Source organism: Oncorhynchus mykiss, chromosome 28, assembly GCF_013265735.2.
Source record: "Oncorhynchus mykiss isolate Arlee chromosome 28, USDA_OmykA_1.1, whole genome shotgun sequence".
NCBI lineage: Eukaryota > Metazoa > Chordata > Actinopteri > Salmoniformes > Salmonidae > Oncorhynchus > Oncorhynchus mykiss.
In genome coordinates this window covers 9,938,690-9,944,996 of record NC_048592.1, presented here as the reverse complement: position 1 = coordinate 9,944,996, position 6,307 = coordinate 9,938,690, and the positions used below count along the sequence as shown (strand labels likewise).

General features: G+C 43.2%; 1 pseudogene; it reads left to right on the top strand.

Annotated features, from left to right (window-relative positions):
* The first annotated feature begins 4,491 nt into the window (after positions 1 to 4,491).
* On the top strand, positions 4,492 to 6,024 carry LOC110508158 (annotated as a pseudogene).
* The last annotated feature ends 283 nt before the right edge of the window (positions 6,025 to 6,307 follow it).

Below are 6,307 nucleotides of genomic sequence, written 5' to 3'. Positions count from 1 at the left end.
AGCAATATGAGATGGAAGGAAGTTCCATGCAATAAGGGCTCTATATAATACTGTATGTTTTCTTGAATTTGTTCTGGATTTGGGGACTATGAAAAGACCCCTGGTGGCATGTCTGGTGGGATAAGTGTGTGTGTCAGAGTTGTGTGTCAGTTGACTATGAAAACAATTTGGGATTTTCAACACTTTAATGTTTCTTTTAAAAATAAGAAGTGAGGCAGTCCGTCTCTTAGCCAAGAGAGAATGGCATGCATAATATTTATATCAGCCCCCTGATTACAATTAAGAGCAAAATGTGCCGCTCCGTTCTGGGCCAGCTGCAGCTTAACTAGGTATTTATTTTTTATTTAAACTTTATTTAACCAGGTAGGCTAGTTGAGAACAAGTTCTCATTTACAACTGCGACCTGGCCAAGATAAAGCAAAGCAGTGCGACAAAAACAACAACACAGAGTTACACATGGAGTAAAACAAACATACAGTCAAAAACGCAATAGAAAAATCTGTTTACAGTGTGTGCAAATGAAGTAAGGAGGTAAGGCAATAAATAGACCATAGTGACGAGGTAATTACAATTTAGCAATTAACACTGGAGTGATAGATGTGCAGATGACAAATATGTAGCGAGGGCCAGCCAACGAGAGCATACAGGTCGCAGTGGTGGGTAGTATATGGGGCTTTGGTGACAAAATGGATGGCACTGTGATAGACTGCATCCAATTTGCTGAGTAGAGTGTAGGAGGCTATTTTGTAAATGACATCGCTGAAGTCAAGGATCGGTAGGATAGTCAGTTTTACGAGGGTATGTTTGGCAGCATGAGTGAAGGAGGCTTCGTTGCGAAATAGGAAGCTGATTCTAGATTCAATTTTGGATTGGAGATGCTTAATATGATTCTGGTTTTACAGTCTAGCCAGACACATAGGTATTTGTAGTTGTCCACATATTCTAAGTCAGAACCGTCCAGAGTAGTGATGCTAGTTTGGCGGGTGGGTGCGGGCAGCGATCGGTTGAAGAGCATGCATTTAGTTTTACTAGCGTTTAAGAGCAGTTGGAGGCCACAGAAGGAGTGTTTTATGGCATTGAAGCTCGTTTGGAGGTTCGTTAACACAGTGTCCAAAGAAGGGCCAGATGTATACAGAATGGAGTTGTCTGCGTAGAGGTGGATCAAAGAATCACCTGCAGCAAGAGAGACATCATTGATATATACAGAGAAAAGAGTCGGCCCGAGAATTTGACCCTGTGGCACCCCCATAGAGACTTCCAGAGGTCCGGACAACAGGCCCTCCGATTCGACACACTGAACTCTATCTGAGAAGTAGCTCAGGAAGTTATTAGAGAAACCAAGGCTGTTGAGTCTGCCGATAAGAATACGGTGATTGACAGAGTCGAAAGCCTTGGCAAGGTTGATGAAGACGGCTGCACAGTATTGTCTTTTATCGATGGCGGTTATGATATCGTTTAGGACCTTGAGCGTGGCTGAGGTGCACCCATGACCAGCTCTGAAACCGGATTGCATAGCGGAGAAGGTACGGTGGGATTCAAAATGGTTGGTGATCTGTTTGTTCACTTGGCTTTCGAAGACTTTATAAAGGCAGGGCAGGATGTATATAGGTCTGTAACTGTTTGGGTGTAGAGTGTCTCCCCCTTTGAAGAGGGGGATGACCGCATGCGCTTTCCAATCTTTAGGATTCTCTGACGATACGAAGAGAGGTTGAACAGACTAGTAATAGGGGCTGCGACAATGGCGGCGGATCATTTTAGGAAGAGAGGGTCCAGATAGTCTAGCCAAGCGGATTTGTAGGGATCCAGATTTTGCAGCTGATGAAGACATTGATAAGGAGGATTGATGTCAACTTGGTGAGGGTTGACAGTATGTGAATGGTAATGTGTTGTTAGTGTTTTTTTTGGATGACACTCTAATTATGCCATGTTTTAATAAATTGAAGAAGCTGAGGTTTCAACAGAAATGATGAGTAGAGGGATTGAGCCTTGAGATTGAAAAATAGATTAGCTGCGGTTGAAAGCAAGCGGGCTGTAAGGTACGCAGTGGGACATTTGGAGGAGAGGTATGAGACCGAGGTAAAGTTGGTTTTATATTCACACAACACAGACATTCAACAGACATTCATCATTTACAAGGCACAACAGTCATTTATTTATACGTCTCTAATTTAACAGCAAAGAGTCCCCTTCCAATCATTTTCTATTTTGGCTTTGTTGAAGTCCTTCTTTGTCATTCCAAGACAAGCTGAATGGTACCATCTCCCGAGGAAATAGATTAAACTGTTCAACACTTACAGTCAAATGTTTAATACCCCGGGTATTCTCAGAACACATTCTGGAAAGTCTATAGATCCAGTGGTCAGTGGTCACTTTATTAGGTACAACCCCTTTGCATCTGGAACAGTGTGAATTCAAAACTGTTGATGAATCTGGGAAAGGAGATAAACATCATGAACCCTCCTATACGCCCCCCCCCCCCCCCCCTCCGTTTTATTATTGCATTATGATACAAAAAGCGGCATTGGTGTGCTTTAGGACCATGCAGCCTCAGAGCGGTTGAGTTGAGTTAATAAGTAACAAACCCCTTTGTTATGGCAAGCCTAAATAAGATCAGGAGTAGAAATGTGCTTAAGAAGCCACAAAATAAGTTGCATGCACTCACTCTGTGTGCAATACTAGTGTTTAGCAGGATTTTTGAATGACTACCTCATCTCTGTACCCCACACAATTATCTGTAAGGTCCCTTAATCGAGCAGTGAATTTCATACAGACTCAACCATAAAGATCAGGGAGGTTTCCTAATGCCTTGCAAAGAAGGGCACCTATTGGTAGATGGTGTATTCATACACCCAGTCACTACAAAGATACAGGCGTCCTTGCCAGAAAGGAAGGAAACCACTCAGGGATTTCACCATGAGGTAAATTGTGACTTTAAAACAGTTACAGAGTTTAATTGATGTGATATGAGAAAACTGAGGCTGGATCAACAACATTGTATTTACTCTACAATACTAACCTAATTGAGAGAGTGAAAAGAAGTAAGCCTGTAGAGAATACAAATATTCCAAAACATGCATCCTGTTCGCAATAAGACACTAAAGTAAAACTGCAAAAAGTAAATCACTTTATGTCCTGAATACAAAGTTATGTTTGGGGCAAATCGAACACAACACATCACTGAGTACCACTCTTTATAATTTCAAGCATGGTGGTGGCTGCATCATGTTATGGGCATGCTTGTCATCGGCAAGGATTAGAGTGTTTTTTAAATAATAAAAATAAACGGAATAGAGCTAAGCACAGGCAAAATTCTAGAGGAAAACCTTGTTCAAAAATGGAAAAACCAGCGAAATGTATACTGAACAAAAATATAAACACAACATGCAAAAATGTATGCGATTTTACTGAGTTACAGTTCATACTGTATAAGGAAATCAGTCAATTTAAATGAATGAATTAGGCCCTAATCTATGGATTTCAAATGACTGGGCAGGGGTGCAGCCATTGGTGGTCCTGGGAGGGCCACTTGGCAGCCAGTCCTACCCACTGGGGAGGGAAAGCCAATCAAAATGAGTTTTTCCCCACAAAAGGGCTTCATTATAGACAGAAATACTCTTCCGACAGAAAGACAACATTTGAGAGAAATAAGCTTTTTGTGCTTAAGGAACATTTCTGGGATTTTTTATTTCAGCTCAAGAAACATGGGACCAACACTTTACATGTTGCGTTTATATTTTTGTTCAATATATATTATCCATATCCTGGTTCACCCATGACTCCAATAAACATGGACAATTACAGTTCTTCAGGCACTGTTGATTGGATAGTCTCGAGCGGAGCTCGTCCAGTTTGTTCCCTAGTGATTGAATGTTCGCCAATAGAACGGAGGGTAGAGACGGTTTATTTGATTGTCAGGATGACGGCTTGTTTGCCTCTCTTGCACTGTCACTTCCTCTTTCTGCTGATTCAGCAGAATAGACCCTGTAAATTAGTGTTTGTAGAGTCGCTTCTCTGCATCATATTACTCACCATCAAAACAGAAGCACTATCATATATCGCCTTATCAAGCGAAATGCTTGTAAAAACAGATTCTCTCTGTGTGTGTGTTTATGTCAGTCCCCTATATAAAAATACTTCAAGTTCACTGTCATTGTATTTGGGGAGAGTCAATACTAAGCAAGACTGTCATATACAAGGCCGTAAAAATGGATTCCACTGGGAGAAAAATAGAACAATCCTATGGACAGTTTCTCTGGTTTCTCTGAGCTGTTAAATTCTACTGCCCCTCTTGCTGTTAAGAGATTGCACTGAGCATCAACCTTTTACTCAAACTCAAGGGACATTGAGTCTGTTTTGTGATCAATGTTTATTGCACTGACGTCTGACAAGACGTCTGTAGCTTTCAGGACACCCCTATGGTTTACAGGTGGAACACTCCTGCCTCACTCTCTAGACCTATGGGAGATACCACTCCTCTCCTGGACATGGTTGATGGAAAGGAGCCTTGGTTGGGGTGGATTTAAATCTGAGAGAGGTGGAGGGGTCCCTCTGCATTCTTTCATACCTACCCCTCAGAGCTCTGTTCCTTTCCGCTGTGACAACAGACACTCGTCCCTTTCCTCCCTGTCCACCTCTCCATCACCGCCCACCCGCCGCCCATTCCTTTTGTCTCACGGAACCACTACCCTGGCCTTTGTGTTCCAAGGAGGTGTTATAGCAGCGGCAGACACACGTGCCAGCTGCTCAGGGCTTGTCTCCTGTCCCTCTGTCCAGAAGATACTGCCCATCCACTCCCATTTACTGGTCACCACTTCAGGCAGTGGTGCAGACTGCATGCCATTGGAGAGAATCCTGGCTAGAGAGATCCGCCCTTTACCAGCTACGCCACGGCTGCCGCTTGTCAATCACTAGCTCTGCCAAGCTCCTCTCTCATATATTGGAACCATTTAAGGGGACTGATGTGTGTGTGGCAGCCATTCTATCTGGCTCGGATGTAGAGGAGGTTAGGGTGTAGAAATTCAGATAACAAAAAGTTGATAGGATAGGATCAGGCAGAGACAGCATCTCTCCAGCAAAAGTACCCCTTGAAGAGACAGGAATGTCTGCAAGTGATTCTTGTAGTCAGGATGACTTGACTGGCAGGGCCAGTGACAGAACAAGACATGCAGTAACTGACGGGAACCTGACAATATCCCTTGCCAGTGATCGTTGTGGCCCAAAGCTCTTCTATGTGTGCAGTGACGGCACCCGTCTGCAGGGAGAGTTTTTCTCAGTGGGCTCAGGTTCGCCCTATGCCTATGCAGTACTGGATGGAGGGGTTCGGTGGAGCCTGAGGGAGGAGGAGGCAATCTCATTGGCCAGAGAAATTGTGTACAGGGCCACACACAGGGATGCATGTTCAGGGAATTGTGTGGACCTCTTTCACATCACTGCCCAAGGATATAGCCACAGAGACAGGGAGGACTTGAGAGAGGAGTACCACAAAGAGAAGGGAGAGGGTGCTGAAGATGGTGAAAGAATGAATGAAAGGAGGAGAGGGAGGGAAAAAGGACATTTGAATAGGGAAAGATGCATGGGGAAAGGGAGAGATTAGGGCTGGGGAGAGCATTGCCTGACAGACTGTGATACCTTTTGGTTGTTGTTTGGAACATTTCCTCTCACAAGCTCTTACAAGCCAGAATGTTGAATCAAATGTCCTTTCAACTTACTCTACCAGTTGTCTGTGCGGTGGGTAGGAATTTGAGAAAAGATATCCACAGGAAAGTATTATTAAATCGACTTACCAAACACGGGTACTTACCGTTGAGATTTCGAGCACCTGGCGCATGCACAAAACAATGTAAACACCTACATTACTTCAGTTAGTACGCATGCATTGCTTGCATGTACTTCCATCTTAGATGCCTTAGATGATGAGCAAAGAAATTGGGATAGCCACACACGGAGACCCGTGTTTTGAAGTCAGTTTAATAATACTTTTCTGTAGATTTCTACTCACAAAAGGACAAAGTCAGTGTAGAGTAAGTTCAAATGAAATTTGATTCAACATTCGTGACAGATAAGGGATGTCAAATACAAATGAACCTGGGTCAGCATTGGTCAGGGCTAGGGAGAGGGTAGGAGTAGATTAGGGAAAATAATTTGTGACAAAGGAGGATCAAAAAGATGGATGAAGAAGACTGGCCACTTTATGGGAGAGAGAAAGTAAGACGCCTGCATGTATGTCTGAGCACTGTGAATCGTAATGTAATGCGTGTCAAATTTTTTTTTTTAATGTTATGTAATATTATGCATAAAAGTACCATGC